Genomic DNA, 6,122 nt, shown 5'->3' on the forward strand with positions numbered 1-6,122 from the left:
CAAAATGCTGCAATCTAAATTCATATGTTTTACAATTCTCTCATATCCCTAATGCATTTTCCTAACTCTATCAAAAAGTTTCATTAACTAGCATGATCATGGAAACAAGTTAAGTATGACTCAAGCATAAGTCTCTTGTGCACAGTGCAAGATAACTCAAAAACTCTTTAAGTTTCAATCTATGTCCTAGTTAAGTCATCATCAAATTTGAATTCCTAATGTTTCCGATGATAGACAAGTAACCAGTGATAGGCACTTACTTGCCACACACTTAGTTCATATTTCCCAATCAACCCAAGGTTTCAAAGGCGTGCTCAATCTCAAGAGAAGCTAAGCAGTCATTTCCCCAATAACCTAACTCGGTCTCAAAGGGGTGACTTGCTAGATTCCACTCATGACAACTATTTTTTTTATATCCCTTATCACTTTTTTTTCCTTTTTCTTCTTTTTCACACTTTTTTTCATAAGAATTTGCATTGTGCAAATCTTATTCACAAATATACTTTTAGCACAAATGTTGGGATATTTTAATTTTTCCAAATGAGCTTACATGATTTGAGCCTCATCCAATAACCAAAATGAAGTTTGAGAAATCACCATGGAAACCAAGTACTAAACAAATAAAATGAATCATGACTATTTCAATGATATCAACAATCCAAGCTCAAGTATAGTGAAGTGAAGGTTAAATTCTTAAGGTTAAGCCAAAACTAAAACTCATTTCTATATGACACTTAGCTTATTTCATGCTACCCAAGATAGAGAAAAGAGGTACATTAAGCATACTACTAGCATCATTTAAACATCATGAACCTAGATAATGAACGTGCTAACATTTTCATTTGAAGACAAGAAAGCATATAAGTGAAGTTTAATGTTCTCAAGATGTATGCCACAAAGTTTTTAAAAGACCGTCAAATGACTATCAAAAACAAACATACAAAGCAAGACAATAACAAATGCAAAACAAAATAAAATGCAGAACAAAAAAAAAAAAAAATCAGGTTTGCAAACCACCCCCCCTCCCCCAGACTTAAACTTTTCATCGTCCCGATAAAATAAATATGGTGGAGGAGGTGGTAAATCAGGAAATTCAGGAAGGGGAAAAGGAAAGGAATTAATAAACCATTTTACTTTATCTCTAAAAAACATATGATACTCAAACATTTTATCTATATCATCTTGCAAAAACTTCATAAAGCCTCTAAAATCTTCATGGAATTCCATTTGAGTCCTATAAGAATTCATAATTCTAGAAATCTTTTCACACAATTCTCTTTCACTTTTAAAGCATTCTTGCAATTCTTTAAATTGTTCCTCTACCATGCGTTCTTTACTTGCAATAAAATCGCTAGTTGAATCCAAATCATTATAAATATTGTCCAAAATAGAATAAAGTTCTTTAAAATCAAAACCATGAACATCACGACTAGTCGAAGGAACATTTCTTGAAACATAATTTGACTAAGATTTAGATTGTTGACTTGCTAATTTTAACCGCCAATTTTCCTTATTATGAATACTAATGAGATCCCGATTGGGCAATCTTAAAGGGAAATTGTTCTTAATAAGAAGACTATATCCATGTTCTTCACGTCTTATCATCCTTGTTGCTAAACATGAATTCAAGTCTAATCTACAAGTGTAAAATACCGGAAAATAGAGAATAATAATAAGGAAATTCTTTGGAATTTTTGGAAATTTTTCAGAAATTTTTCGGAGCTCATACGGACGAGTTAACGGGGATAAAAATGGGGTCCGGAAAAGCCTGTTTAGGCTACCCCATTTTAACGAGGAAAAGTTTTCTTTTCCTTTTTATTTCTTTTTCTTCTTTTCTTATTTCTTTTCTTTATTTTCCTCGTCGTTTCCCTCTTCCCCGAGACCTTCTCCTCCCTCGCGCCCGCAAACCTTCTGCCCTAACCGCCCACGGCGGCTTTCCTCCTCTCCCTCGCGTGCATAAGGCCGGGATCAAGAGAAGCCGGTGTTCTCTTCTCCCTCTCCGCAGCCGGCGCCTTCTTCTTACTATTTTCTCGAGCGCCGGCGACGATCTGCCACTGCCGATCCACTGTCGCCTTCCATCTTCCTCGTGTCTTCCTCGCCGACCGCGGCCATGCCCTAATTGGCCGAGCCGTTTCTCCTCAGCCCTAGTTCTTCGGCCGATTCCTCCTCCCCTCTGGGCTCACGACACCGCCGGCCTTCCTCTCTGCCCTAGCCGAGCCCTAGGTACCGAGTTCTTTCTTCCCTTGTCACGCTGCCCTCTTCATCTTCTGCCGACGCCATCTGTGCCTAAATCCCCTCTTCCCTAGTTTCTTACTGCTGAGCCAACAAGGTGAGTGGGTTGTAACACTTGGTTGCACTCTTGATTTCCCCTTCTGACCTAATCTGCAGGTGTAGGGTTTAGCGGATCACTAATTACGAGGGTAATCTTGTGCTGTTGATTGTTCTTGGGTCCGGCAGCCACTTTCCAGCAGCTATTTCTTTCGACGGCAACCAGTTTTAGCTGTGATTTGAGGTAAGGATTAGGTGTATTTGAATACTTGTTGCAGAGCATGTTTTGAATTGGAGGATTTGGTTAGATGATCATGTGAATCTAGGTAAGGAACATGATTATGATACATGTTGTTTTAGGTACGTTTTGATACATGGTAAATTATAGTTCATGTTTCAAATTTGATATTAGTTAGGTATGATTATTTTGTTGTAAATAAATTATACTCGATGGTTGTGTTGATTAGGGTTAAGGAACTATCCCTAGGGGACCCACTGATTTTATTTAATTAGGGTTCGTTAATTGTGTTGGGTTGATTAGGTTTATGTGTTTTTGGAATTAGGGTTTTTGCCCTAATTTAGGGTTAAAGAACTTATTTAGCTATTTATAGGAATTTAGCTAAATAATTGTATATATGTTGGTGACACAGGACTTTGACACGAGACGAGTATCTCGGAGTCAGATTTGGACCAGTTTGGACTTTTCGATTGGAGGCGGGTACTTTTGACTTATTGTCTTTGATATGCATAGTAATGAAATTAACAAGTTGCATTAATTATGTTCCTCATTTGTTTCGGTTAATCACTACCCGATTACCTGTTACCTGCTTGATTGTTTGTTTTTGCATTTCGTGTTGTTATGTACCTGATTACACATGCTCATAGGGGTAGTGATATAACCATGTTTCACCATGTTCAGGACCTAGGTTTGATACCTTATTTGATCAGTGTACTTTGATATGATTTGTTCATTATGGTGCACATCGTTATATGTCCATAGATTGGTTTAGTATATTACCATGCTTAGTGACATGCACCATTCGCATGATTGCATGCTGTGTGATAGATTGCTCCATTATTATCGAGCACACGCCGGTTCATCGCTCGGTGCTCGTTGTGACGCTTATGGATAGCGTGACCACGTGGTAAAGACGTCGGTTGCTCTTTGCTCCGTTGGTCCGCCATGGGTAGTGTGACGTAGTATGGTAGCGTAGGGACCCTCCTCTCGATGTCTGGAGATGAGGCATTCGCTCCCCATTTATGATTTGGGGTAGAGTATGTGTACTCGGCGATCCTGTTCACCTCGGTCGCATCGTCGGGTAGTGATGCAGAGTCTGCGGTCATCACCCCACCCACCTCGGTCCCACTTTTGTTGTGAGTTGGGTGATTGGCGTCGGGGTGACCGTGACATTCGCATCATACGTGATGCATTTATTGCTGTGTTTGTGTTTCTGCGATTTATATGCTGTATATTGTTTGGATACCTATGTTTTACATGCATACAGGATTTCTATACCACTCGGACTGTTTGTCCTGATACCCAGGTCCTGGTTAGTACAGTTTCTCTCCTGTTTTACTTCGGTTTGCATTTACCTTTATTTTATCAGGAGATTGTACGTATGATTAGTGCTAAGTGTTATTTCCTTACTTTGCATATCAGTTGTACCTGCTGAGCGTTAGACTCACCCCGCCTCCATTGTTGTTTTTTTTTTCAGGTTGATGCTGTCATGAGAGAGTTCCAGTTGCTAGTCCCCTGTAGACCATGAGGGCCTTTTAGATCTTTTGGTTTTCTTCTTTACTACACCATGTTTTGAACTTGTTATGTTTTGGATACTTTGGATCTTGTATGGATTGTTACTTGTGATGACTTTTATTGGGATTTGCTTTTACTACATGTCTGCCTAGATGACAGAAGAGGTAAGTTGGTTTTATCATCGGTTTTGAGCTTTACGAGTGTAGTGGAGTAGGAATATGTTTTGAGCTTTACGAGTGTAGTTGAGTAGGGTTGTTTTCGAGTCAGAGTATTATTGTTCTGTTTACTTGTTATATAAACTGCTTGGTGATTGTTTTATTTTTGTTATTATTCCAGCCGCATGTGGCTGAGGTATATAGTGCTTGTAGAAAAGTTTCAGATTGTCCGCCGTACAGGGGAGATGCTGCCGAAATTTCTTCGAACAGGGACTCCTCCGGGGCGTGACAACAAGAATTATCAATCATTTCTAATTCACTTAAATGGCACCCTAACACGAAAGCTATTTGAGTTAACAATCCTCCTAAAACAATGGGTGTAGTAGAATCCGATTTTCCCAATTTTACCAAATGCTTAAGAAAGAAATAACCATAATTAATTTCAACATTTTCAACCATTGTCCACAAATAATATAAATCCACAAGTCTTACTATCCCCTCTTTATCCTCTCTCCCAAATATAGTATTTTTTATAACTAAATAAACATATCTAAAAATGTGATTAATAATATGAGTAGCTCTAGAAATGTGAGGGTTAAAATGTGATTGTTCAGAAATTTATTGCCAAAAACATGAATTCACAAATTTAGGTAGGATCATACAAACACCACTCTTTGGCAATTCATAACAAGTATTAAAATCACTTAACGTCCATTTATAATCTCCATTAAGTAATCGAAATTTTAGTTTCCCCCCACCTTGAACATTATCGACTGTTATAGAGCTTAAAAACTTAAAAACAATTCTAGAGTAAGTAGGATATTTCATATTCATTACTCCACTCCACCCTATTCGTCCAAATAACCAATCTATATCATTCTTAAACCCCAATGTTTCCAAAGTTGTATCATCCACAAATTTAGTGCTTAAAAGAGAGCGTTTACATAAAGAAAAATATCTAAGTTGTTGTTCATCGCTAGAAAAAATGATATCAAAGTTGTTAGAGATACCTTTGAAGCATGAGTTTCTATCTTTCGTTGCAATCATCTTTTCCTTCCCTTTTCTTGTAGATGAAATCTCCTTGATCACATTTGTCATGGTAGAGAAGATTGAGCCCTTAAGGAAAAATGAGAGAAATAAATTAGAAGAGGTAGCTTAAAAACCCTAGAGATAAGGGAATGAAGAAGAAAGAGGAAGGAAAAAGGGTGTACGGTAGACACGACCGTGTGCTGCCCACACCCCCGTGCCCTAACCCCCTTAAGGGCATGGACTGGGCCATGTGTTATCACACGACCAGATTCACTTCCCACTCGCACGGCCCTGTCTTTGATGACTTTACACTACCGTGCCAACTGGCACGGCCACAGCCGACTCCTCCTCGGATGCACTTGCACGACCGTGTGTGAGACACGACCGATTCCATTTCCTTATCGGGTTGATTCGCACAGTCGTGCAGATATGCACAGTCGCAACCTTCTTCTTTTCGGTTCAGCTCACACGACTGTGTATGAGACACGACCTCTTCCTTCTCCTCCTCGGGAAGCCTTGCACGGCAGTGCTGGATGGCACAGCCAGTGCAGTTGTTGTCTCGGATCTTCACACGGTTGTGTTTGATACACGGCCGAGAACCTTTCCTCCTCTGGAATTGTCACACGGTCGTGTCTGGGACACGGTCGAGTCCTTTTTCTTCTCGGGATGCCTCACACGGCCGTATCATGTAGACACGGCCCTAGCACCCTTCCTTTCTGCAGGATGTACCTGGTCGTGTATGGCACACGACCAAGCTCTGTTTTTCTCTAAATGCTTGCTTTACTCCTTCCTTGCTTCTCCAACACTTCCATGCCCATGAATAAATCATGGCCAGCTCATGAAAGTGAAATTCTAGTCTGAAAACAAAACAGAAACAAACTCAAAAGAACTAACTAACGACAACTAAATCAATTCGG

General features: G+C 39.5%; 1 long non-coding RNA gene across 1 annotated transcript; it reads left to right on the forward strand.

The window, feature by feature from the left end:
• Window positions 1–1,864: 1,864 nt before the first annotated feature.
• Window positions 1,865–2,979, forward strand: LOC122039640. Its single transcript, XR_006128293.1, has 3 exons — window positions 1,865–2,329; window positions 2,389–2,512; window positions 2,919–2,979. It is a non-coding gene; the product is annotated as an uncharacterized LOC122039640 (long non-coding RNA).
• Window positions 2,980–6,122: the final 3,143 nt, after the last annotated feature.

This window comes from Zingiber officinale, chromosome 2A (assembly GCF_018446385.1).
Source record: "Zingiber officinale cultivar Zhangliang chromosome 2A, Zo_v1.1, whole genome shotgun sequence".
NCBI classification, from domain to species: Eukaryota; Viridiplantae; Streptophyta; class Magnoliopsida; order Zingiberales; family Zingiberaceae; genus Zingiber; species Zingiber officinale.